At 36.6% G+C, this 27,954-nt stretch overlaps 1 long non-coding RNA gene across 1 annotated transcript in view; it reads right to left on the bottom strand.

Moving 5' to 3' along the window:
• Positions 1-27,954, bottom strand: part of LOC125692081 (uncharacterized) — an 89,835-nt gene that overhangs the window by 26,219 nt on the left and 35,662 nt on the right. Inside the window, exons 2-3 of the long non-coding RNA XR_007376439.1 lie at positions 23,303-23,444; positions 20,341-20,435 (exon numbers count right to left, since the gene is read on the bottom strand). This is a non-coding gene — a long non-coding RNA (uncharacterized LOC125692081). The remainder of the gene's footprint in view (positions 1-20,340; positions 20,436-23,302; positions 23,445-27,954) is intronic.

Raw genomic sequence — 27,954 nt, 5'->3', positions numbered from 1 at the left:
AAAGAGATATCAAAAGCAGAAGATGTGCTACTTGAACTGAATTACATGAGTAATGTGAGGGGTTGAGAAAAGGTGAGACCTCTGTAATGACTTGTATGACTTGGCATGAGCTGGAAAAAGGCAAAGACAGAGTCACCAATGAAAGCAGTACTGTGCCACATTCCAAATAATGTATCTGACAATTATTTTCAGATTTGAATCATGCTTTCCAGCTGATCTCTGTCTTGGGCTCATCTTGACTTCACCAATATGTGTTATCCACAGAGATACATTTTTGGCTTCTTCTACAGAAACATCACTACATCTTTATCACACTCGCAGAAATGTTCAGATATAATAGGAAACCACAATGAGTATTTGCAGATAAAACAAATAAAATAAATAAACTTCAAAGAAGATATAAACCACAAATCATATTTACATCTCCTCATTGCTTTGTGTACAGCTTGGAAGCAGTTATAGGGAAGCAGAGAAAGTAGGATTTATGGTGGTTACAAGCTATACCTGTACTTGAGTAGCTACCTTGTTAAGTCTTATCCTTCCTGGAGACATATTCTCATCAAGATATCTTTTCATTATTCCATTAACTATGCGACAGGTAACTCAAAAATATATACAACACTTTGATGAATATTTTTGGTAAATTATAAAGCCCATATTTAGAAAATACTTCAGATCAAAAGCATGGGAAAGACTGTAACACACATTCCTTATGGAAGATGTACTTTCAAGACTATAGCCTGGGTAGAATTAAACAGATTTTACATCAGGTTGTTTTAGAAGTATACTGACTTAGACCTGCTTTTAATGCTCTACTGTTTGCATATGTGGGACATTGTGCTCCAGCCATTTACATAGCATCAGATGTAGATTGATAATATAGGAACCACAATTACTTCACCTCTGTGGGTTTACTCAAATCTACGATTTAACAGATTACATCTTGGATCATCACATGACAGTAGATTAGTTGATTACATCTGGTCTCAACTCTCCACTGATGAAAGATGTCAAAGTCATACAGTAGGTGCAAAGATGCACATAGAGGTACTCTCATCATGTTTGATATTATTTCTATTACCAACATATAAAATAGTGTTTTCCAGCAAGGCAAGGCAAGGTAAGGCAAGTTAAAAAGAAAGGAATAAGGAAAGGCAAAAGGAATGGAAAAAGGAAGAAAAAGGAAAGGGGAAAGGAGAGTTATCTAAGCTTTATTATAATATGTCAGTGTCTGAAGTTAATGATTATTTGAATAGAGCTTGTTCATATCACTCTTTCACAAGTAGTCCACACCTACAAGGTATAACTTAGGAGAATCATTGTGGTTCTTTTCAACTCCCCCAAAAAATTCAAGAAAAAAAAAATCAAGAGAATTTAGGATGCTTAAGTGCTTGAGTTTTAATTCTTTTAACAAATGACACGAGATGCTTGAATTTCAAAGGTAATTTCTGTAATTATAAATAAGTAAGTAAAAAAAAAAACCTCAAGGCTCTTCAACCTCAGGCATAAGTATTCTTTTTTTATCTAAAGGAATTTTCTGCTATGATATGTAAAGAATGGAATAGACAATATTAAGCTGTAATTCTACTGAAGGTCCATTTCCATATCTTTATGTTTAGAATTCACTGTAAGTGGAGAATGTCCTAATTTATCTTGATTTTTGTGTGTAGAAAATACAATGTATATATCTGAAGCACCTATGTGTACTAACATCACATATGAATCCTTTCCAAATAGTCTGTTTATATATGTTTAATAGCCTCATGCTGAAGGGGAGAGCATAATTTATGCTGAGTGCACCAGCTCTCTGCTACACTTTAAACTATTTTCATACATGCAAGAATTATGACACATAAGGCACAAAATCAAAACCAAAAAGCCACAGTTAAACTATTTGCAAAGTTACTACTACAGTGATACAGATACAGATCCTCCACAGGCATAAACTGATGGAGCTCTTACGACTTCAATGGAGCAACAATTTCACCCACATGCAGCAAATCATCTATCTCTCATTTCAAGAATAGTGTAGTAGAGAATAATCTAGGCAGCCAAGGCTGCCTAAAACGTGAGATCCTTGTTCAAAGTGAAGTTGGAGAGTTTCTGAGTGTGGCTGCACATGGAGTGCCCTAACCTCCCTCACAAAACTATTCAAGCCATCTGAAGCTTTACAGAGGGTGCAAAGAAAGTAACTGAAAGGACTGAATGCAGTAAGTTTAGGGAGGAAAGAGAAAATTTTTAGATTTTTTTTTTTTTAACTCTCATCCACAGCTCCTTAGTGAGTTCCTAACAGACAAAGCACTTTCAAGTCTTACATTCTTCATCTCTGTCTCCTTCTCCTCCTCCTTTTATGTACATAGCAGGGTCTGACTCTGAGGTACAATGTCAGATGCCTTTTAGTGCTTTGCAACCAAAGGAGAAGCAAGTTTTTCTTCAGCCTTCTGTTATGCTTCAAGCATTCTCCAACTGTCCCATTTCTTTTTAAGACTTTTAATAATCAGAAGAAAAGAGCATCCTGTGTTTGATGTAGGCACAAAATGGGTTATTTCAATAGCAGGAAGGCACATTTCACTCGAAGGCTGACTTCAAAAGGCACAGAGCCTTGTGCGAATGCATTGGGCTCAACAGGCATGTGGAGACATTCAGTGTGTTTTTGATTATAGATTTGATAGTTGTTTTACTGTAACTCTTTGAAGACGTTTTTAATTAATTTTTCTGGGCATCCCACAAAATACTATTGCAACACTGATTACTGCTTTGTTGGTTGTATAGTGAAGCTTCCATATACCAAGATCAAGCAAAAACCCAATCCTGTCTCCTGCACTTTCCCTAAGAGAAACATCCCATGGCAAATTAAAAAAAGTAATTTTTTTAATTTTAAAACCACGACATCCTTATAACAAAGCTGAGGAAGTGTGGGATAGACGAGTGGACAGTGAGGTGGGTTGAGAACTGGCTGACTGGCACAGGGTCGTCGTTGGCGGTGCAGAGTCTGGTTGGAGGCCTGTAACCAGTGGTGTTCCTCAGGTGCTGGGTCGGTGCTGGGTCCGGTCTTGTTCAACATCTTCATCAGTGACCTTGATGAGGGGATAGTGGCCACCCTCAGCAAGTTTGCTGATGATATGAAGTTGGGAGGATTGGCTGACACGCCTGAAGGCTGTGCTGCCATTCAACGAGACCTGGACAGGCTGGAGAGCTGGGCAGAAAAAAACCGGATGAGGTTTAACAAAAGCAAGTGTAGAGTCTTGCATCTGGGGAGGAATAATTGCATGCACCGGTACAGGATGGGGGATGAGCTGCTGGAGGGGAGCTCTGCAAAGAGGGACCTGGGTGTCCTGGTGGACGACAGGTTGGCCATGAGCCAGCAGTGTGCCCTTGTGGCCAAGAGGGCCAATGGCATCCTGGGGTGCACTAAAAAGAGCGTGGCCAGCAGGTCAAGGGAGGTGATCCTCCCCCTCTACTCTGCCCTGGTAAGGCCTCATCTGGAGTACTGCGTCCAGTTCTGGGCTCCCCAGTACAAAAAAGACAGGGATCTCTTGGAAAGAGTCCAGCAGAGGGCCACAAAGATGGTGAAGGGCCTGGAGCATCTCTCATATGAGGAAAGGCTGAGTGAACTGGGTCTGTTCAGCCTTGAGAAAAGAAGACTGAGAGGGGACCTGATCCAGGTCTATAAATATCTAAGGTGTGGGGGGCAGAATGGCGAGGCTGGACTCTTTTCAGTGTTGAGTGGAGACAGGACAAGGGGAAACGGTTGGAAACTGCAGCATAGGAAGTTCCGCACAAATGTGCACAAGAACTTCTTTACAGTGAGGTGACGGAGCACTGGAACAGGCTGCCCAGGGAGGTGGTGGAGTCTCCTTCTCTGGAGATGTTCAAGACCTGCCTGGATGCCTACCTGTGCAACCTGGTGTAGGGAACCTGCTTTGGCAGGGGGGTTGGACTCGATGATCTCTGGAGGTCCCTTCCAACCCCTACAGTTCTGTGATTCTGTGATTCTTCAATTAGTAAAAAAAAAAAAATTAGAATTTCTGTCTTCAACCATGCTCATCCATGTGAGGCTGCTGGGAAATGCTTGGGCACAACTCAGGTGGCAGATGTGTGTTCACTGAGCACCAAAGACCCTGCTGCTTCCTGTCCAACAACTGAATTTGTGCGTTGTTGAATGCCAAAACCCAGGCCTTACTCCTTTAGTTGTATAATTCTGGATCTACCTTTACCTGATTGCACTGAAATCAGGCTGTGGATTTGGTACAAGTAGGACATACTTAACCAACTACTGGTCAGTAAACACAAGTGAGTTGAAACCTTAATGGTGAGGATTTAAAGGCTCTCTTCTCAGAGATTTACTTAGAGTCCTGAGAGGTTTTAAATAGTTTGTACTAAATGCTTCTTTTTTGGTCATGTTTACACGGTGGCAGCTATGTTAAAGCTAACATGAGGAGCTCAGTACAGATGGCCATCACATCTGTGAATGGAGTGTAAGCAAATCCACAGAAGATGGATATTTAATCAGAGCAAATGGTGGGATTATTATTTTGCCTCTATTCAGGCTCCCAGTGCAGAGGCCTTGGCACAGACTGCCATCATTGTGAAGAGAGGGCTGAAGGAAATGTGGTGAAAGCTTCCGAGCCTGAAATAATGGGAAATGAAAATTAAAGTATGGAAGAACTGACAGCCTTTTCAGATGAGGCTTTTATCACAGAATTTTAAAATGCCACAGGAAGGAGTAAAAATTAGGTATATAAATTCAGAATGTACTTCACATATTTTCACTTTTCTACTTTGCCTTTAATTAGCTAATTAAAGCTATAATATTCAACTCCAGCTACAGTGGCAGCCTGTCACCCTAAAAATAATAAAAAATAAAAAATCCCAAACTCTGAAGGCAATTAAAAAAAAAAGTTTTAAAAGAGTCAAAGATGTCAAAGAAATTAATTATGTGTTGACAGAATTTCAACTAATGAAGATTTGCTTTACTACTGTAATTTGAGTGGACCAAACTTCTGTCATGAGTATGACGACATCAGTGCTGGAGTCACACTGTTATATGAACACATAAAGGGGCAACTGCCATTTTAATTCTAAACAGATAGGGAAAAGTATGGAAATGAAATAATATGTGAAACACTTTATTCAATGGCAAATCGAAGAGAAGAATTCAAATCTCATGAGCTCAGATTGCCCAGATATCTTGTCTTTGCCCAGTGCTGAATCTAGTCCATTTTCCCGTAGAAGTTCAGCTCACAAAAACAACTGTCACATCCATTCTCAGGTGTTCTTTTACTTTAATCCAAATGCCTTCATCACATGCCCTACACCTAATTCTGCTATTTTCTACTTTCCTAAAACACTCTCATAATCTTTATATCCAACAAGACTCTCTTGAGGGGATGATATTCACTCAAGAAATGTAAGTTGCTTCTCTTAACAATTATCCTAATACACTTTGTCAGTGCAGCAGGTTTATGGGCAGCAACATTTGAAAGCTATTAGCAAGATCTATCCTTGGCTTCACCCTTCACTTACTGTTTACTACATGAAAAGATGCATTACAGTGAGTCTTTTCATAGTGCAAATTCTCAGGAACAACTGAAGTACGTGCATTAATGCAATCTAGTTCTCAGCAATTTTTCTTTATTTTTCATTCTTTTTCCCTCTTCTTCCCTTTATTGCTGCTATTTGACCACTAACAAAAGCATCATCCCACCATACCCCACGTGTCAGATGAAAATAGACATATGGAATTGAAATCTTGCTTTAAAAATCTTTTCAGAGAAGGCGAGGGGGATGGAGGAGGTTTACCTACTTCATTCAACTGACTTATATAGCTATGTAAATCAAGCACAGTGATGTAAAATGCTGACTGGAAAACAGATAAAACTGTCTCAGCCATTAAACTATAACCTCAGAGTAGATCTTAAAACACACTGAGAAGAAGACTGGGAACTTTCTTCCTGCATTTCTCATGGGCACAACATTTACATACATTCTCTCCTTCCCATTCATACCTTGGAAATAAAATGAGGAGGGAGGGAAGGGAGCAGAGGAAGGAGTAGGGAGAAGAAACTTGCAACCACCTCTGTGATGCAGCAGCAGAAAGCTGTGCTGTATTGCAGGCTGAGCCAGTTCTGCTGAGCTGCTCTTTCTTCCTGAGCCCCAGAGAAAGTTGAATATATTCAGCCATTCAAATTCCTTCTGTGTTGGGAACAGATTCAACAGATAACTTGAATCCACACAAGTGTTAATTTAGATCAGTTATTTTTTATAGGTCACTCACAGAGCATTGCAAAAAATATTTGCATATTAGCAAAAACAATAATTGTTCTTTTTTTTTTGTTCAGATGACGGAGAGCTGAATATCAAAATGAAAGAGCTGGATTGTTAGATCTTAAAATTTCTCAGATAACTGTTTTGATAGCATTAGGGTGATGCATAGCAGTGCTGAATTTACTGTCTCAGAGATTATAACGTCCTGACAGATGTGTTTTCCAGTACATATGCTAGGGACATAAAAGGTGAACATCAAGGATTTTACTACTAAAAAAAAGTTAGTGAGAAGAGGTGTTGTAAGAGGATAGAATGAAATGGAAAAGAAGAAAGGAAATATCGTATCTTTATCAGAGCTTTAAATGTTTTCCCCCATATATATATATGTGTGTGTGTGTGTGTGTGTGTGTGTGTGTGTAAAAACGACTGGCAATTTTAGTGTTAAAAATATAGTTTTAAAACGTTGCAGATACTTCTACTTAAATACAACATAAACCCTTTAAACTCAAGTTATTAAGTTTCTAAAAAGAATTTCAGACAATTATAGAAAAGGTTAATTTTGTAGCTGTTCTCTCAGTAACTTTCTTTTATTACTGGAATTGTGGTAGATTGTAAACTATTAAAATAATCATGTCAAGTCCCAGGCTGAATATGGAGTTTAGAGCTGGTACTCTGCAACTCTGCTGAGGCCCTGACACTGACATACAGAATCAATCTTCCAAAAATTGCTTATATATATGTTACTCTTCTGATGCCAAGAGCTGAGGGTGTCACCTTTAATGGCCACAGATCAGCATGGCATGACCAAAGCTAGATAAAGAAACCTAGACTTAGCTTTCTGGAGATATAGCCTAACACTGAATTAGAAAAAGATAAAGCATAGTTAAATCTCTGAAAACCTCTGATTTTGTTGCAAAAATGACACAGGAACACTTTGTTGTACTAAACCAAAGATGGGGAAGGACACTGCATCAAGAGCTGACATTTGGTGAGACTGGTGTAAACCCCTTTTCATTGTTCTTGTTTATATGCTTTAACCTGAATTTATTTCACAACTTGAAATGCATAACTGATGATTTCAGTGAGTCCCTTCAAGAGTTTTGCAGCTATGGTCACCTAGCAATGCCTTCAAGAGGACATTCTTGAATACTGCCCAGGAGCAATCGCTTTCTCAAAGCCCTAAGAAGTGCAGCTAAGGTGATTTGCTTTCAGCGCTGGATTTGGTGACAGTTGCTTATACACAAGGAAAATCAAGATTGAAGTGACAGTGTCGTTTCAAAGCACAACTGCTTCCACAGGAGGCTGGAGATCAAATGCCATCAGCTTGTCTTGTGAATTTATCAAGTGGAGAGGGATTTGTGTTATGTCTTTATAATTCTTCACTTCTGTTCCTCTAAAAGTGAAATAAAAATGTACTAAGGGGAGGCTTTATCACGTTGTACTTGCCACTCTCCTTTTATCATGGTCCCAGGATACCACTTGAATCAAAGGATATGAAGGTAAATCAGAGAAGAATTTCCATGCAGTTTGTCCTCAATTCTTTACAAGAGCTAACTTTAGAGATCTCTGCAGGAATCCATCCTCCACTACAGGAATCAGTGGGTTGAGGTACAGAAAGAAGAGAAAATAAATAAATCAGTATGGACAGAACCACAACAAAGCTCATGTCTGGTTGGGACTTAAGGCTGTTGGGAGTAGAGTGACATTAAAAAAACACTTTAATCCAACCCGAGCAAGCCTTGAATCTTTGAACAGAGAATGTGCATTTTAATTTCACTGTTTCTTGAGCTATAGCAAAAGAATTTTGAAGGACATTTTTTAATCAAAAGAGGACCTCTACTACCATCCTTTTTTCATGCTCCACTGCAGCGCTGCGGAAATTCTAGTAAATATCTGTAAACTTAGCTTGTGCTCTGTACAAATTTCTGCCACGTAGGCTGCAGGATGGTTCTCCATCTGGATCCTTGGGTACCTGTTCATTGTCCAAGTCAGTATAAATCATCTCCAGAATGGCTAATTTCCTCAGTTTCTGAATAGCTCCTTCTAAGGTGGTCCAGTTTCTTTGGAAATTAACAATATCTTCCTTTTAGGAATAACTTTCCTTTACACTCAACAGCAGTCACTTCCAGAGTCTGAGCACTTGTAATCATTTTCCAATCACTTTGCCAATGGCTTTTTCCTTAGAAAGGGATCACAACTGCTTGGCTTGCTTGCCCTCCATTTCCTTACTGTTGGCTCCAGTCTCAGCACTGGTATAATCAGTTGATGACATGTTTGTCTGGGTGATGACTGAAATGTTTTTGCCTATCCCACAGCTCACTCAAGGATAGGAATTGGGTGGTTTCTGAATCTTTTATGACTTCTGTTTCATCTGCTTCCTATTCTTCAGCCCTGCTGTCAAACAGCAGTTCTGTCTTCCTACAGTAGCCATATACTTCTTGTTAACACTCTGAGCAATTCCCTGTAGTCTCCAAAGGCTACAATCTGCTGAACACTGAATGAATCAGACTGAGTCTTATCTTGTTTGCATGGGAGAGAATCTCTGCATCAGTGAAAAAATTCACTTATTTTCATTACAATTCATTGAGTTTTGACTGGAGAGAGAAACAAAATTTTGTCAGCCTTCTCAGATAATATCTGTTTATTAGAATAACCTGCTTACTTCAATCAAATGCAAGTAACAGATGCTGGATTAAAAAGTAAAAAAGAAAGGAAAAAAAGGAAAACAGTTCCAGTCAGATGAAAAGAAGGCAAAATCTCAAATTTTGAAGGAAAGAACAACTTCTCAGTGGTAGATACATTACCTCTCATCCTATCACTATTCTGAGTTAACAGTTGGACTACACAATGCTAGACATCTTTTCCAGCCTTAAATGATTCCATAGTTCTGTGATACTCTAACTGTAAATAGAATGATCTTTACAGTGCTATCAGATCAGAATTCTGACCTATAGATTGTACATAAAGATTATGGCTCAGTAACACAAGGAGAAATATCCAGAAATGGCTTTGAACAACCAAGCAGGTATCCCAGCAATAAGTGTTCTCAAAGACTTACGCTTATTTCTACTAAGCATAAATAGAGCAGAATCAGCAAGCAATAAACGAACAAATGAGATAATGCGTGAAAGAAGTGGAGAAAGTATTACAAAAATATGTTTACCTGTTAGGCATTCCTGTAAGCTCAGGGCAAAGAAGACCCATGACCTACATATCACAGAATAACAAAACAGCTGAGCTGGGAAAGTGAATTTACATCTCTCGATTCTACAGAGCTGCTCAGGAAAACGAAAAGGAGGGATGGAGGGAGGAAAGAAGGAAGGAAAAAAAGAAGGAAAGAAAGAGAGAGAGAGAGAACTGTACAAACTCAATTGGGAAAAATCTATTTTTTCACATATTTTCATTCCTTCCTATGAACCTGTGACATGAGAATTGAGATTTTCTGGGTATATAACTATACACCTCTACCTGTATGTCATCTACAAGAAGAGTAACAAATTCCTGACTTCTTGAAATAGTATGACTAATAACTGCAGAAAACAAATCTGAATTACAACAGGCTATAAATAAATGAGAGGACTGGATGAATCCAACTAAACCACAATGAGGTCAATATAGAAAAATTTGGAGTATTTTAAAAGAGAATACACAGAAAATACAAAGAAAATTTTGAATCATTAAGGAAGGATTGGATATAAAATTATAAAGAGTCCATAGCATTTTAACTAAAATAAAAATGACTAACTAGGATAGATGACTAAGGCTAAGACTAAAACTCCCTTCTTTGGAATCCTTAAACGTCTTCAGCCTATGTTCCATTTATTTTGCAAGTGGATGGAAAGTTTTAGTGAGCTGAAAAGTTGTACTGGGAAAGAGCTAGTGTTCATTACTTAATCTTGAAGAAACATCTAAGGATCCCTCAGTGCTCTGCTACAGTACGAATTTATCGTTGCCAGGATGCATAAAATGCACAGCAATGTGCCATCCCAAAACACAAAAGAGGTATTATTCACCAGTCTGAATGTACCTGGAGACTGTGATGGTATCTTTTGTGTTAGAATTCACTTGCAATCAATTTATGTCTGTACAATAAGGTATTGTTGTCCTCTGAGAGGCAGTAATTTTCTTCCTGCTCTCTTAAACCCTCAGAAGAAGTGAGGTAATATAATATAGTTAACTCTGTAATGAAAGATAGCTGTACTAAATCATGGGACTTGACTTTTGTGTCCATAGAAAAAGTCCATAGTGATACAGTGGCTCAGATAACCCAGAAGTACAACAGTTTGTCTTTAAGAACATAAGAAATGTATTTCTGGATCAGACAAATCGTCCATTTGGCCCAGGACAATGTAATGTGATGAGACATTTAAGAGTATAGTCTAGTTACTTCCTTCTCAAAGTGACTAGGGATGCTATAATTTACATCCACATTTGCTCTTTCAGGCTCTCTTTACGGACCTGCTTGTAAAATTATCTAATCTTTTCATGAATCTGAAAAGGTTGTATTCAAAACTTTCTGTGGCAAAAATTTTCACAAGTTCACTACCTGCTGAGTGGAGTTTTTCTTGAAATCAATATTCCCACTGGTTTCACAGAGAGGAACTTTGTCTTCACATTGTAGGATTTGCTGAATACCAGCAATCTGACTACTACAAAAAGTCAGTGTCACCTGCAAACTAGCAGAGTTCTCTATGCAATTCCTTCCCTCTGTCCCTTATGTTGGGTAGAATGGTGCCAGCTGCATTCCCCATGCAATCTCAGTACTGATGTGTCCCCATTCTGAAAAGCTTTCTATTCTTTTACTTATTTCCAGCCTATAAAAGCATTTTCTTTCCAGTTTAGTAACAAGCAAATTCAATTAAAATGTTTTGATGTGATATCTTGTCCGATTTGCATAACTTGACCAATAGTACTTTTGGAAACATCTAGAAATTGGAATCTAGAATTAAGTAACTAGAGTACTGCAATCTTCTATATTCAGAAATATTTTAATATTCTAATCATCTCCTGGACGAAAATTTCATACCCCTTCTGGGACCGTGAGACTAACTACATAATGATATTTTAAAAATCCACTTTAGTTCTAGGAATGTTGCTAGTTACATAAGTCTGTATTCTTATACACATGGGTTGATTCCTTAAATCTTCTCCAGAGAAGGTAGCACATATTGTTGATTATCATTTGCTATCTATTATTCCCCCAAATAAATCTTTTCTGAGCACATAAAACAGCTAATCAAAGATGTTTGTCCTTCAGAATTCTAAATTTCTGTGTGTCTCATGGTTCTTGACCTAGAGAAGAAAATGAAGGCCAGTTTACCAACCCATCTTGGTAAGTGTATCTATTGACTTCACTTGCTTCCAAAGATGAGGAAGAATATATGAATGATTATTCATTTTTAAACAGTCAGCGATTATACAATGAGTAGTTTACTGTACCACAGAAGCTTTTCTTACTCATGGAATAAATGCCTATTCACTTCTTATATTACATTAATCCCTAATGAATTAAGCAGGAGTTGGGAGTTTTATTCTCTACTGTCCCAAAAAATAAAAGGAAGGCACCAGTCACTGGATAGCACATCAGCATGTCCTATCCTCAGAGGCTGTAAGATGACACGTATCACTGACAGTATGCCAGCATCATTTAAAAATCCAAACATGCATTAAGGAAAGCTTGGAACCAAGATGAGACACAAGTATGTACGAAATGAACTAAAATTTCATTCTGCTCTGAGCTTCATTTTCTGTTCCTAATTTGGTAACAGCATCTGATTTTCAAGAGTGTTATGCACTATAAGTCATAGTCTGAGGCAAAGTAAGAGTTCTGTTCTAATTCCCAAAACAACTAATATCTTGAAAAATCTGTTTCTTGAATTGGGTATTCTAAATTAACATACAGCATAATTTTTACTTCTCTGTCTCTTAGTGCATAATCTCTATATTGGGAAAAAGTTCATTATTCGCTTCTCAGAGAAGTCATGAAGATGCCTTTTTTCACAATTTAGAAACATGGATGGGAGATGGATAAAAAGAAAAGAAAAGGCTAGTGAGTAATTAGTAGTTCTGCCTTTAAATCCAGGTAGGCAAATAATAAGGAACAGAAACACACATGAGTAATGAAGACAAATGATGCATCTGAAATAGTCCTTTTCTATTTCGTACCTACAAAAAGACAGGAATTCTTAGGGAAAAAGAAAAACAACTAACCGAAAACCAGAAACCCAAACAAAATCAGAGTGTGATTATATTAAAAGGCTGCTTCATAACATAGTTTCTAACTTTAAACGATTGATATAGCAATAGAGTGTGTGAAAAATTTGTTGACTGAACCATTTGCTTTTTGAAACAGTAAGTCTATCAAAAGGGAGATGTTCTCTAAAAACTGTTAATTTTCCTGACATTTTGAGGTTGAAAAGGGGAGGGAAAAATATTTAATCCCATGTTCACTTTTTAAAAGCTAAATTTTTCACTGATTATTTTTATCACTTACGATAATATGCAATATGAAGTATGAATGACCAATCAAACAATAAATATGATTTCATTAACATTTGAAAATGATAGAGAACAGAATAATTACATTTCAAAATCAGGAGACAGTTCACAAAAGAAAATATATATCCTTTACAATATTCCTGAACTCCTATACAAGTATATTTATGTATATAAATGTGGTAGGAAAAGGAGAAAAAGATTTTCAAGGTCTTGGTTGGGATTTTTTAATTTTTTTTAGAAATTCCATTATGTACTGTGGGAAGGTTGAATCATTTAGAGATGTCAACCAGGGAAATCTATTTCAATTTCTTATAACCTCAGTATAACCTGACGCTGAGGTTAAAGAGACATGTGGTTTCTGTTTTGGAGATGGTAGCAAAGCAGACACAGAATTCATGAGTGAATCTCTGCCTTATTTCATGTAGTCTGGCCCTGCCCTGGTTGATCTCTTTTACACATAGGTGAACTTATTTCTCATTAGAGCTTTCCTCTTTTTCAGTATTCCTCAGTTAAGCCCTTTGATTCAGGCAGCTGATACTTCCTAGTTCTCATCACATATATTTTTTATATAAACACGATATTCTTTTTTTATGTAAAATAGAAGAGTATGGAGAATACATCACCCTGAATACAGGGGCTTCCATAGGCTGATTCAGTTAATTTATGTTCAACATTATGTCATAACAACTACTGTTCTCTGCAGCATATGTGAATTGCAGTAACAGGCTACTTTACTATTATGCTGCCTGTTATTTGATGTTATTTGATGCTGAACTTATTTCATAGAAAATTACCTAAGATTCAGTCATATTTATCACCTACAAGACACAGTCCTGACATTTATTCCAAAATGTGTGAGCACGATGTGTAGCATGACCTTTCCACAAAACTACAATCCCAAAGCCAATGTAAAGCTTATCTGTTTCCTGACTTTCTGTTTATAAAGTGGTCAAAACAATGGTGCAAAACAAGGATAAACTTCGTACAATCTGTAAGGACTTATTCTATCACTGGCACAGAGCTACAGATATATAAATCCACCTTGCAGTTCATAAACTTTTCCCTTTCATTCCCTCTCTGCACCAAAATCCACCTTGTACCCACTACCAGAATTCATTATCACATACTTTCTAGGAAGGTTCATCTGTCAGTAACGCATCTATGAGATCAACTTTGGCAAATGCTTTTGCAAAGATTTAATATTAATGACCATACTAATCAAAGCTCCAAATTCACTTATGTGTACCTGTCTCAAAAGGAAACATCTCATCATCTGTAAGTTCTTCTTGATTAACTCTAAATGAAACTTACACTTACTTACATTTTACATACTTACAGTTTAGAGGTCTGACTACTCAAAATTACATGCTAACTCTGAATGGACAAAAAACTATGGGATATTAAGCTCAACCTTCTCAAGATTTTTAAAGACATCTATTTTAGACAGGTTTGTGACATACTTGCTGAGGAGGAATACAGTCCTTTATAAAACCAGTTCTGCACTCTAATACACAAAACTACATGTACACTCATTAGCTGTCAGTCCTCCCAATTCATCTGAGCGGATACAATAGCTAAAGAATCACTGCAGTATTTCACATATGTATGTGTGTTATATTTCATTGCTTTGTTTCATTCAGTGTTATCAAATAATATCACTCTGTGTGTTGCCTTGCACAGATAAATTATTTCTCATGAATTTTTGCAAAATACATATCCAAATATACCTGGCTAAGAATGAAGGTAAGAAGCAATGGTCAACTACTTGATTATATGCCTTGACATCATTTAGAAATCAGAGATGCTGACTGTTCTATAATACAAACAGGACTTGTGTGCATATCTCTTTTTTTTAATGTTAGCATTTCAGCTCATTCATCTGTCTCATCTCTATTCCCCATATATAACCAATTTTAATGACAACACATGATGACACATCTGTTGTGGCCTCCCTCTCTGCTCCCCCACTGACCTCATTTCTGCCACTGAAAAACTAATTTACTTGTACAGCAGCTGCTGAACCAACTAGAGTTCAGATTTTAAGCACAATCAAGTGCTGGTTTATCCATACATTTGAGGCAGTAATTTCAAGCAATGGCTTCACAAATAGCTGCCTCATCTCTACAGGGAAGACAGCTGGAAATGGAAACCATCAGTACTATAGAAAGAAAGGTGAGCTATTCACAGTTATGATACAGAGCCCTTTGAATTTCAGCCCTTTGACAAAGACCCTGACCATTGACCTTTCTTCCTGGGAGTCTGGCCCCAGTTGGGTATGATAGGAACCAGTAGAAACCCTGACTGCTGATTTTTAAGAGTTGCAATGTTCCTGATTTATTTCAATTAACAAACAGTGGTTTTTTTTAAAGACATTCTCTCTAAATCAGCAAACATAATGAAAAGTAGGTCTTTTTGATTTCTCTTTGATTGTTGTTTTGTACTGAATCTTGAAGACATTTCATGATAAGGACAAAAAGAAAAAAAAAAAGAGGAAACATAAAATGGAGTAGAGGTAAATTGAAGATGCTATGGTTTTAATAGTCAAGAATAAACAGTTCACAAAAGAAAGAAAATTAACGCATAAGCAGATGAAGGTAGCATGTGGAAACATCATTCTCTTGTGGCCACACGTATGAGTGTTACTGCATATGTTTTTCTGGCTTCTGAAGGCCAATCCAGAAGCCAACTGTGCTTTTAGCACAGTTCTTGAACCTAGGTTCCTTTTGTCAGTGCTCACACTCCCTCCCACATAACACCTCAGGTTCCTGAATGAATCAATTTACTGAGTTATAAATATGTGAGTGGTCTTCTGGGTATGATGGCTCCCAGGCGAAAACACAAAGCCAAGACAGTACAGAGAGAAGGAAATGAAGGAATGGTGTGAAAAATAACATAAGGTTGAATCTTGCTGGGAGCAGATTTGAGTTAAGAGTAGTTTTGGTGATCAAGTTTATATTTTCGTCTCTGATACTCACTCTTGAAAGACCACTCTGATTTATATGATGCCTTTTAAAACCATGGTTAACTTTTCGAGTTAACACTTTTCAGCTAAACAGTAAGAGCTGGAGAAAGAAACTCACATTTTGGAAACTGTGAAGCTGTTGTATATGTAGGGAGACAGGAAAACAACACAGTTCTGCCCCCACCAGGAAACAGATACAGGCAGACACATACTGCAGTGCATGGAAACTTGCAATCTCATAGCAGTCTCCCTCAGCAATATTTCTATTTCTCCTCTCTCCTTTGTCTGCAGTGACTACAGGGCTGCTTGTTCTCACAATGCTCATTTCTCCTCTGCCTCTTGAAGCACAATTCTGATGGCTGATACACATCTCACCCACTGTCTCTAAGCTGGGACTGCCTTTTGTAACCTAACTGTCATGGTGCCTTCTTCTCCTTGCTCACATTTGCTGGCCCAGTTATAAAGATCAGTGAGCAAATAGAGGTTTTCCTTATATCAAGCAGAGGAGGTCATGCATTAAGATCCATATCGAGATGCAAGTCTGCTGTCTGGCAATTCAGCCACAGGCACATTAAAACACTAAAGTCTTCCTTTGCTGACATGACTTTAAATGGAGATACATTCTCATCTTGAAAGACTCAAGGTTCTTAAATTCAGTGTCAAAGATCCTATTAATTTGAAGGGACTGGTTTTCTGCCTTGGCACTGGAAATGTATGCTTTAAGGATGGGCAGAAATACAGGCCAGGATAGAAACAGGGAGGGGAAGGGTCACAGATTTCAGTCATTCACCTTGGTTATTTAAATGTCAGAGAAACGTGCTATATTCCTTAAGGTGCAACCTCCCTCAAGGTGAAATTAGCACATATATATATTCATTAGTTCTGTTGAGTATAAGAATCTTCTTCATATTTTATCTTTTTCTTTAATATTAAAAATCAAAATGAAATAAAATGACAGCATTATTAGATTCACAAGGCATAAGTTTGTTGGCTGTGCTTTGAACCCTTGTTTAGGATTGCTGGATTTTAAACTGAGTGTCATGAAATAAAAAAAAACAGAGCCATTTTGAAACAGAATATTCAAAAATTGTTTGTATGTTTAAATATAAAGATGAATTTTATCACTGAATTCAATGAGACTACTTGAATCAGTAAATTCAGAAGGTGTGATTTCATCAAATTAGATTCTCAGACTGAACACTGTGAAGCAAGGATTTCTCTTCACCATACTTGTCTACAAAGAAACAGTTTTTGATCATTCTATAAATAAAATGTATCATAAAAATGAACCTACTTCTTAAAGAACTCATAAATAACTTATTATTCAACAGGAAAATGAGGAAGTGGGGAATTTAAAGCACTTGAGATAAGATCAATTTGCTTCTAGTAAAATGATATATCACAGTGCCCCTTAGAAAGATCTAATAAATTCTTGTAATGTGATCATCTCCACAGATGAGGTTCAGGTTTTTCAGTTTGATCACAATAGCTATTCCATAAGGAGCAGGTAATGAAACAAACACATGACCTCTAATTCCAGTCTTGTGTTTGTTCATGTAAACACGCACTGCATATTTGGTAAGAATGCTGAGGCAGGGGAGAATGAGATGTCAAAAAGATGGAATGAGTGAAATGATCCTCATGCTAGAGATTAAGTACATAGGAAGACAAGTTTCTTAATTGCAGTAAAGAACTCATCTCTTTTCTTATAATACTTGCAAATTATGGTCTGCAATTAAAGATGCACAGTAACTGATCAGTCTGAATGTAAGAGCAATCAGAGGGGTTTGCTTTGTTTTTGTGTTAGTTAGGTGCAAGCCACTTGGTAAAAAGAAAAGTTAGAGAGAATCCTAAAATCTGATCTAGGTGTATGTGTGAGGCAGAAAATATATTAATTCTACTTCAGAACACTTCATGTTGATGGACTTGCATTTATTGCTGATCTCCAGTCTTACAGCTTTGCTTTGTCCAGAGAAGAAATTTCCATCTTTAATGAGCGTCTCAAAAATCAGTCCAAATCAATATTACGTTTTGTAGCAGAGCAAAATGTGCTAAATAACATATTTTTGTGACTTGATGAGTAGATAATCTACTTATACAGACAGCAATGTCTAAACCTTCTGGATTTTCACCTTAAGGAGTAACAGGCTACCACTCCAGATCACAGGAAAATAAACCAGAAGAATCAGCATGGGATACCTACCCCATACTTCAAGATATATGCACTATATTTTATGATCCTCTATAGAGAAGGTATATATCCTTTTCTGATCTATTTTTCCATCTTTTGATAAAATATATATGTTGGTGAACATTTACTATACAGCCATACGTTTAAAACAATTATTATTTAAAAATTACGCTTAGTTTCACATTATGTCATGTTAGTATCTCTTAATTGCTGATAAGCATTTTGATAGAGTTTGTGAGAAAATGTGCTCTATAAATACAATATTTAAGAATAATCACCACTGAATATTTCTTAACTAGCTAAATTAATTATTTAGCATTTAAATTACCAAAAAGTCTATTCTATTTTTTTTTTTTTGCCTTCAATATTTTTTTCCTCTGAATAATTTCCCAGAACACAGACTGAAGAATGAAACACATTGTCTCGTGCATCATTCATCAGCAAAATTGCCAGTAGAACTCTAATTTCGTATTCTTTATTACTGATGATGATACAAAACGCAGAACAAAACAGCTTGATTTTCAGATAGTAGAGTAAGTTTGAAGCAGTACCAGTTACAGCAAGTTGGCTAAATTTGAAACAGCCATATAAGGAAGAGAATAAATGTAGGACACCACAGCATCACTCTTACTAAAATCCTATTCTTGTACTTGAATTGCAATAATGTTTTGAATTAAAAGAACTGAGAATTACCATTTATTTTTTTTTTCTTCACAAGGGACAGGAGAACGAATACGTTTGCTTATTGTATTCCTTTGTGCAGATTTCAGAAGCAGCTTATATGAACTAAGAATTTTCCATGTCAAAAGGTATTTTCAGGTAGGCCTGAAAATGTTCAATCAAAATCACGTACTTTCCAAAAAGGATCTGTATATTAGCCCCTTAGAAAAAAGGAAGGTTAATTCCAGACCACTTTCCAGTACTACTCCAGATGTAATTTCTACATCTACAGTTCTCCCCTAAAAGATTTGTCTGTTTATAAGATCTGTCTCCTAAGTGTCCCAGACACCAAATTACAGAATAAAAATTATTTTCCGTGGAAAAAGTTGTCTAGTGTTTTAAATCTACCATGAAGCAAGTCAGAAAAATAGTTTCTAGAATCTTTCATGTTTTTCTTTGGAGAACAAAGTCACTTTTCTAAATAGCAAAGATTATTTCCATCTGCCTGTTTTCCCCATTCACACACACTCACCTATATACACGCACACGCATGCATGCACATGTACATGGATAAAAACAGAATAAGAAATAGTGCCATGTTCTTAAAATCTCACCATATTTTAAACGTGTGGGTTTAGTGGTTTTCCTCTTCCTATCATTAAACCCTTCCAACTTTCTGTAAATATTTGCTTTCTATGCAGCTTGACTGAATGTTGGAGTATTTCATTTTCTCTGCTGATTCTTTTGAGTCTGGTATACACTGCTGCAGATATGTGAATTATAAAATATCTCATCAAAGTTATTTGGTAATACAACATAGGTGCTATGCCACAACCTAAAGATAGACAGAAATTGATCGTGCATGGTTACACACAGTGTTCTGACACAAACCTTTCAAATGCTGCACCAAGAAGGACGAGCTGGGAAGAGGAGGATAATTACATTCTTTCTTTAGTAAGAGTACATTTCTGCAGTGACAGAGCAATTGCAGTCCTACTGCACTATGCAAAAGCTTCCTCAGAAAGCAGAAAAAAAGGGCCTGGAAATTGAAGCCATTCAGTAAATCACTGGATCTCTATTTTTGCTGAAGATTTACGAACATAAGCAAATATAAGATATAGGAAAATTTAGGTAATACAAGCATGCGCAAATTAATTTCATCTTCTACTCAAGTCTTTCATTTCCAATATATGATTATTGCATGCTAGCAATAACTAAGAGGTTTCTTCCTTAAAGTTTACATGGGAACAGAAACAAACCCAAAGAGTCTGAAATTTATATGCATAAATCCTTTAGATTCAGTTGAAGTTAAGTATCTATACACTTCTGTGGACCTGGACACTAAGGATTTTCTATATCTCACAAAAATTTAGTTAGCTAAACATTAGAGATAAAATCTAAGTTACTCATCCAGAGCTTTCTCAGAAGCGAGAGATGATTTTTCTCACACAGCTTGGGGATGAAGAGATGAGATTCCCAACAGTAACAGCTTTTTCTCCCTCTCAATTGCTGAGAGATACAACATTTCTAACTTTCTGATTTTAGCAACGATTACTTAGTTTGAAATAAGTGTTAAAAAAAAAAGAAAAAAGAAAAAGAAAACTGTTAAAAAAAAAAAAAAAAAAAAAAAAAACCAAAGATTTTGGCCTAGAATTGCTCTGGTCAAGATTTAACAACGTGTTCCAGTCTTATGAATAAAAGAAAGGAGATTCTCAAAGGGAGAGTATTCAATACATTTCATCATTTTGTGTCTGGTACTCACAGATGTCACAGCTGAAACTGGAGAATCCAATTGTGACTTCAGATTGCAACTCTAACGAGATAATAACCCAGGCCTGGGCCTAATTCGTAAGTCATCTGCTTGGATATAAGAACAGGAATGAGCAATGGAGTTATTTGAATTCTGTGAGATGAAAATTAAACTCTGAATCTTCATTGAATGATTCCAAAAAGATCTATGTTGAAAATCAACCTGGTAGACAAAACAGGCTTGAAACAAGGCCCTGGAACTAAAAAAAATGTGGCTTCTGTGTACTTATTAGTATAATTTTATGATCCATTTCTAATATGGATTTTATAACAATATTCCACACAAAATATAGGTCAATTTTCATGTACGTGCTGCCCAAAAGGTATATGAAATTACATTAAAAAGAGAAGTTCACATCCTACTTGGAATGACAAGCGAACAGAAAAATATTTTAGTAACTTCACAGCTTCAAATGTGGTGGTGGGTTTCATAATGCAATACAAATGTGTCAATAGAATGCATCAGCAGTAACTAGAAGGGCTTCCATTATTCTTAGCACCTCAAAACCTTCCGTGATCATTGATGCAAGTACCTGCCTTCCTGGGGAAGACATAGTCCCCCTATACCTTCATTTGCTATAAAAGCTAACACACCCAAAAACACTATTTTCTAGGATGCTCATAGATCTTGACCATGTAGAGTTTTCTCATCAATGTACAATCTTAGAGGGTATTATAGTTCACTTCCTTTCTTGAGGTATGACCAAGCTAACTGGCCAAAACGGAAAGCCATGAAGCCTAGATCAGGCTATATTCCTCAACTGCTGGCCCATGAAGCTGATGGCCGTGTCAGTGTTTCCTCTGATGCCCAAATGTATATCTGATCTAAATTCCTCTGCTCAGTGTTCCTTATCAAGTGTTTCCAAGATTCCAGATGGACTTAATGAACATTAGTCTGAAAGTCTGACGTGGAATTAAGACTGAACAACTTTCAGTTTTTGACCCAGAGCTCATATTTATAGCCAGCTTAACTATATTCTTACTTTTCACATTCCTTTTTTCAAGAAAACTCCCTTTACGCTTGCTCACTATGCCTTACATGGTCTCCAAAGCTCTGTTTAAGTAAAGCGCTGTATAAATAACAGAGATCAGAGAATGAAGCAGGTGAAATTGCTAGTTTTGCAGCTGTTGGAATTTTTCTTTCTCACCTATTTTCAGCATGACTCAGTTTTCAATCTGATAAAAATCTAAATTTTGAAGGAACAGAACTCCTTGCATTCTCCGGAGAGCAATTTGGACATTATTGAAATGTGACAATAGAAAAAGAAAAGGTATGATTGCCTACACAGTCCCAACGAAATGAGAAACACGTAATTTTTTTTCGAAATGTAATTGTCTGATCTAAGCAGTCTTCCTGAGAATACATCACGTCCAACCCACCCCACACTCTGAAATTTGTTTTTCCAAAATCAATTGGATTGCAAATCACAAGCAAGTCTGGCTAAGAGATTTAATGTCCTCAGATAACATTTGCATGAAAATAGTAGATCATTATCTTAATAGCATCAGACAGAAAGAATGTGGATTTATAGATGATATTAGCTTGCATTTCTTTCCCAAAGGTGCTAGCATTCCAAAATTAAAGAATACATAATGTAATGTTTTTATCAATTAGAAGAACATGGAAGACATGACTTATGTGTACCTTTACTTTCTTAGCTAGACTGAAATCAATTTTTAATATGCCGGGTGATTGGCTCTGAACTGGGATTGGATGGCTCACTGCTGTGAGATGTGTTACAAAAGAAATATCTCTCCTAAGAATACCAACAGTCTTTTCATTGGCATTTCATTCAAATTATTTATGTTAACCTTTTCTCCATGTCTCTTTGAGAAAAACTTGTTGTTTACCCTTATACGTTGAGATTTGGAAAACAGTCGTTTTCTGCTGAATGCTAAGTAGGTCACTGACAAAGAACATGAATGAAGGAATTCATGCATCAGTGTTTGAAACCTCATTAACATCTTCCCTTCTCCAAAGAGCAGGTGTACCTGCTGCACAACAAGTTATGCAACAGTCTGATGGCTCACAGTAAAAAAAATGTTACATGCACTTTGTGTCACTGGACTTGTAAAATCCTTGGGTTACAGAAACAAAGGTCTTTTTCTTCCCCATGAATATTATGAAAGGAATCTCACTACATTTCACAGCTTTATGCTTAATGCCTTCCAAAACAATGCCTCATTCCTTTGCACTACAATAAAGAAAACTATAAATCAATTAATTTTTTCTAATTAAAAATTTTTTTAAAACTGCCTGAGAGCTAGCAGACCTGGTTCACAACACTGGAATAAATCCACAGGACAAGCTGGATGCAGTCTTTTATGTGCAGACGCCTATTTTATTGCACAGCAGAAGATGCTGTTGCTTCAAGTTAGGCCACAAAACTAGGAATTTGGATCTCATGACTGCTAAGGTCACTAGTTTATCTTCTACTGATAGATAAATAAAAATGTCCTTCATTTTGACTTGAATCACATTTCTTGTAAGTGAATCCCATTAATTCTTTTCTGACTGTAGTGATCAAAAACATATCCTCCTCTTTGTAGCAAGGCTTTCTCTTTTACAACACATTAGCAACAAAAAGATTTCATGAATATCCCAGTGTTCTCCTATTGGAGTTACCACTTTTAGTTTTTATTTGTTTGTTTGTAATTTTCCTCACTGTTTATTTATATGCTATATATATATATATTTATATTCTAACGTTTGTGTGGATGATGTTCTGGGACAATCATGGAATGACATGGATACAGATTTTCAATCAAGAAAGTATTCCAGTATGTCTGCAAGAATCATCATGTTAAAATTACAGAGAATTAAAAAATGGTTTGCATAAATAACAGGAAGAAAAAAAAAAAAAAGAGCTGAAGTGGCTATGTAAGCAGCATGATAGAAATGAATGGATCTTTACCTTGATGCAGTAGATGCTAGCAATTTAGCAGTTGTCTTAGCTTACAATTGCTTTGCTGAAATGAAGCCATAGTATCATTTCAACTGCTCTTTGCAAGCTGGCTGGAGAATTTTGGTCCAACAGTGTTCAACCACAAGCAGTCCTAAGGGAAAGGTGAATAAATAAATGGTTTTGTCTTTCTTGTCCTTCAGCATGTTATTTTCTGTTCTACACAAACCTTCTGGCTCATATTAGTATCAGTAATTTCATAATATGAACCACATCATACATGTCTGTAGAAAAACTGCGTTTGACAAATTATGGACTTAGACTTCATGTTGAGACTATTTTGGGCTTGACCAGAGCAATGGGTATTGGAAATCTGTCAGCTGTGATTTGTTTCAGGAGATTTCCTGCCCACTATTCCAAAACCTACATCGTGACTTTTACTGCAGAATTTCCCCAGACATTTGGATCTCTCCAGAAAAGCAACTGGCTCCCCAAGAGGCCACGTTACTTGAGTGTGTCAGCCTGCATTTCCAAGGGATATGTTGTTGTGCAAGAGCTACCAAGAGATGTCAACCTCCTGACTCACCCTAGCAAGTCTGAGTCTTACTTATTCTTCACAATTGCACATGCAAATTCATCCTTTCTCAGAGACAAGCAATAAATGTCCCATGGACATGACTTTAGCTAGTGCAGTTGAGACACGACTGTGTTCTGATGGCATAGCAAATGTCTGCTGATCAATACAGAGGAAGGTCTGTAGTGATCACTCACTGCATGCACACATGTTACACTCACTGTTCATTTCCTAGGATCTCCATACTAATGCATGAAGTAAACATTTACAGATGATTTTTCTTTGATTGGGTTATTCTCTCTGTATTGGTAAGATCAGCTACACTTCTCATAAATTTAGATACTTAAGAGACTGAAGCTAGCAGTCAACACATCATTATCCAATGAGATAGAACTCCATTTTCAAAAAGAACTGTAGTAAAATCCCAGCTAATATTTGACTACCAGTGTATTTAGATGGTGAGCATGTTAATGCAAATATAAACTTTACATACTTGTTCAGCACATGACACAAGAATCTGTCTTGGCCTATAGAAGTCACTGACACAAATATTCTATAAAAATTCTTGCCCTTACCAAAGAAAAAGAATTACATAAATGAATTCTGTCAATTTAATTTTGTTTTGTTTTCAAAGATCAACCAGCATATTGCAAAGAAAGGAAACACACATTCATACTTTTTTCTTGAGGAACAGCTCATAAAAATGCATGTCAGAAAGCTCTTGAAATCCCACTGGATAAACTTGGAATAAATGCACAAAGTAATCTCAGATTTTTAAGCTTTTCTTGTATGAGTAGTTTTTAAATGGATTCTTTTCTATCATGATCAATAACTGAACTAGCTAACAGAAAATAAAGTAGCAGAATCTAGACAGGAGATGTAGAGAGGAGGAGGATGAGGAGACCAATTTGAAACGTAGTTTCAAATGCTCAGTGCATTTTGTATCACTACAATAGTTACCTCACATCAGGTATCATATCAATAGTTACCTCAACACAGTGCTATTTTTCTTGTATTCTCTATCTGCAAGCTCAATAAAAATATTTTCCCAACCCCTTGAGCACTTTATCTCTGTGAGATGCATTTCAGTAAATTTTTAGTTTTATTATGTCAAAACCATAAAAGAAGACACAAATATTTTGTAATGATACAGGAGTTTCAATGGGATATTTTAAAAGTATCTAGAAAAAGTCACTCTTTGACATTTTTCACATGTCTGTATCCTTGCTCCCATCACCCCCAGAAAATGTAAATTACATCCAATGAAGCATTTTCCTCATTTGTTTTGTTGATTATGACTATACTAATAAAAAGGGAGGAGGAAACAGCCTCACTGTAGCAATAGCCGGCTTACATCTGTACTCCTTTGCAAGCTGTAATATAATTTGTTTGGGAGATGTTTGGAGAGGTGTAAAACAGAAAAATAGAATGAGTCAACAGCTGAAGAGTTTATAAACCCTTCAAGCCCAGGGCAATCTGAACTAGCTGTGCATGTCCCTGTTCCTACCGGGGAGTTGGACTAAATGACATTTAAAAGTCCCTTCCATCTCTAAGGATTCTTCGACTCCATGATTCTGAAATCAGAGACCAAGTGATGAGCTCACTTCTAGGCTCTCTTTTACTGACTTATTAACAACCACACAAACATTCAGCTATTTGAAGAATATTCATCCCATTATATTTGTTAGGTTGGATGCTGATATGTGACCAGATATGCGTATAAATAATTTGATGGGAGTTTTTTGTTTGTTTTTGCATTCAAACTGTTTGCTTGATCAGATCTTACTGATCTTATTCATCTCTTGAAGCCACAAAGACTGAAAACACAATGTCACAGAGATGTGTTCTGCTTGCATGTAGGCTCAAACAAGAATTATCAGCACCCAACAGGAGAAATTACACCAATCTTACCTGAGCATTTTCTAGCATTCATGGGAAAGCATTGCTAATTCAAAGGGAGGTCTGTAGATTTTATATTTGGTTTTTAAACCTACTGCAGTCTCAAAACCGCTTAAAGTCAATATAATGGCATTTTCTCTGATCATGTCTGAAATACAGATGAAGGATCTCAAATAGATAGATTACACTGATTATGGTGGTAATTTTTACTATGGCAAGAGATAGCTTTATTACTTACATGTGAGAAAGGGGCCACTGGTTTATTGTCATCTACCATTCATCTATATTATCCACATCAAAATGGCTGAATCCAAAACGTTCAGGTGAGTATCTAAATAGAGTAACTTGCTCCTAGTTTTGACCAGGCTCTCCTTCATGATTTATCAACTCTGTCCAAACTCTTCAACTTCAGAGTAATGAGCATGCTCTCTGTCAGAGCTTTATCCCATTTAGATTCCAGTTATAAATACTGGCTGTATTAGCTCCTGAGACACAAAAACCCTATGGTTTCCAGAAGGTGGCATTGTGTGGCATGTATTTCCTTAAGATTCAGCACCGTTACAAATTCACCCTCATTTATATTTTGATGTTTAATACAGTTAAGATTTTTTCCCTGTAGTCTCCACAAAATGCAAAACTTGTTCCATTTTCTATTCCTACTTGGTATATATAGGTGTACATACAATATATAAATGTATTCGTAAAATTGAATTTTGTTTACCTGTTCTCCTTCTACCCTCCTTGCCACTTCTCTTCCCTCCCCACATACAGATGTATTGCATTTACTTTATCAGTCAGGCTTGAATTCTAGTGTGGCACCAAAGGAGGAATCCATTTAATCAGTAAAGGAAAGCAATAATGCTTCTAAAGAAGGGGTTTTTTTTTTCCTATTTAGAAAAGGCATTTCCCTGGTAAATGCTTCCTCTGGGAGCTTCCCAAATAAAGGCCTTTCCTGAGGCCCAAGTTTCAGTTGCTGAGCACATCTGGCCAGTATTGGTGGTGACATTTACTGGGACATTTTATAGTTTCAGTGGGGAGGGATTTATATCTGTCTATTTAAAAAGATATAATTGAATATTTTTCTATAAACACACTAAAAGAACTGTATGGCATCTATATGGTTTTATATTAAGGCAACTGGCCAGCGGATCAGGACTCCAATAAGATAAATTTATAAAAGATATAAAAATGAAGAAGCAATTTGTCTGACAGCAAATATAACCGTATATAAGTGTAAAGGTAGGCAAGAGGAAGTGCCTTGTAATCTCTTTTACACTCTCACTGGTTTGCCTGCTATAATCCTTCTTTCCATTTGGAAGGAATTAGAGTTAAGGATACGGTAGCATATCACTGCAAGTGTGAAATTAGGCATTGACCTGAACTTTGAAGCCTATCCACAGAAAATGCGAGACCTGTGAATGAGTTAGTTATCCAAGTGCCAGTGAGTATAGCAGAAGCTCTCCTGGCTTTTATATACTGAGGATCTAGACTTGAAGGTGATATTTCCAAGTGCCTTTATCTTCAGCCTTAATCCACCCATGTTTTATACCTCTGAGACTGCCCAAGTTATGATGCATTGGAAATGCTCTGTCTCAAATACATAAATAATTTTGCTGGAAAAAAAAAAAGTTAGTGGACAATTAATATATAAAGAATCAGAAAATATAAAGTTATAAACTCTGGCTCTTAATCTCTAAGACTGCAAGAAAAAGAGAACTTCGTAAAGTGTTAAAAATTGACTGAAGTCAGCTACTATAGCACTACAAAAAACATTTCCTTCTTATTTGGAACTGGATATCTTGTTTGACTGCTAAAGTTCTGTCCTCTTGGTGTGACTACTGCTGCTCTTTGGGTGGGTTGTTCCTTCTACCTGACTTTACACTGCCTGTCAAGACTTCATTTCTTATTACTCCTTCTCTCCTAGTTTTGCATAAGGATCAGCCTGCAATGTCTTTCTCCATAAAAGCACTGTTAAAAATGTGGCTGTGGGAGGCTGGCCTCAGAAATTTATTTCGTACGTCTCTAGAACAATTCTGAGTTGGACCAAAAAAAACCCACCACCACCACCAACAACAACAAAAAAACCTGCACTTGATACCACATCCATTTATTTCCTTTTTCTCAACTCTTAAAAACAGACTTTTCCATTTTAATCTACCTCAGGATATTTCATCATCAAATTTGCTATGTG

This window comes from Lagopus muta, chromosome 4 (assembly GCF_023343835.1).
Source record: "Lagopus muta isolate bLagMut1 chromosome 4, bLagMut1 primary, whole genome shotgun sequence".
NCBI lineage: Eukaryota > Metazoa > Chordata > Aves > Galliformes > Phasianidae > Lagopus > Lagopus muta.
This window is presented reverse-complemented; position numbering and strand designations above follow the sequence as displayed.